Source organism: Durio zibethinus, chromosome 20 (assembly GCF_047325235.1).
Source record: "Durio zibethinus cultivar Kanyao isolate XHJ-2024 chromosome 20, ASM4732523v1, whole genome shotgun sequence".
Classification (NCBI taxonomy): Eukaryota; Viridiplantae; Streptophyta; class Magnoliopsida; order Malvales; family Malvaceae; genus Durio; species Durio zibethinus.
The window spans coordinates 14,486,572-14,487,500 of record NC_143181.1 but is presented as its reverse complement, the minus strand read 5'-3'; the positions used below and the strand labels follow the sequence as shown (position 1 = coordinate 14,487,500).

At 53.0% G+C, this 929-nt stretch overlaps 1 pseudogene; it reads left to right on the top strand.

The window, feature by feature from the left end:
* Positions 1 to 689, top strand: part of LOC149513158 (25S ribosomal RNA) — a 1,508-nt pseudogene extending 819 nt beyond the window's left edge.
* The last annotated feature ends 240 nt before the right edge of the window (positions 690 to 929 follow it).

Here is a 929-nt window from a genome sequence, read left to right as displayed (position 1 = left end):
GGGTAAAAGCTCATTTGATTCTGATTTCCAGTACGAATACGAATCGTGAAAAAGTGGCTTATCGATCCTTTAGACCTTCGAGATTTGAAGCTAGAGGTGTCAGAAAAGTTACCACAGGGATAACTGGCTTGTGGAAGCCAAGCGTTCATAGCGACGTTGCTTTTTGATCCTTCGATATCGGCTCTTCCTATCATTGTGAAGCAGAATTCACCAAGTGTTGGATTGTTCACCCACCAATTGGGAATGTGAGCTGGGCTTAGACAGTCGTGAGACAGGTTAGTTTTACCCTACTGATGGTGGCGTCGTGATAGTAATTCAACCTAGTACGAGAGGAACCATTGATTCGCACAATTGGTCATCGCGCTTGGTCGAAAAGCCAATAAAACGAAGCTATCGTGCGCTGGATTATGACTAAACGCCTCTAAGTCAGAATTCGAGCGAAAAGCGACGTGCGCACCCATCACCTGATTGAAGACCTGCAGTAGGGGCCCATAGGCCCCAAAGGCACATGTCATAGGTGCAGCCCCCACGACGGACGAGCCGTGTGGGCCTCCTTCGAGCTCAATTCCCACCGAGCGACGGGTAGAATCCTTTGCAGATGACTTAAATACACGACGGGGTATTGTAAGTGGCAGAGTGGCCTTGCTGCCATGATCTGCTGAGATTTAGCCCTGTTGTCACTTCGATTCATCCCTCTCCCCATCGACCCTCCTTCTTTTCGCGTCGCCCCCCTCTGGGGTTGGGCACGGACCGAGGCCCCCCGTCCCCTGGTCCCGACTGGGAATGAACTCTGCTCACCCCGGTCGGCCCCCGGATCGAGCGTGTGGGCACCGAACCGATTGCTGGGGTGGGATACGTGAGCCGATCAAGGATCCCGCTGTCGATCCCCCTCAATTGTTGCCCCAAATACGGTCGATAGCCTCTGGCCC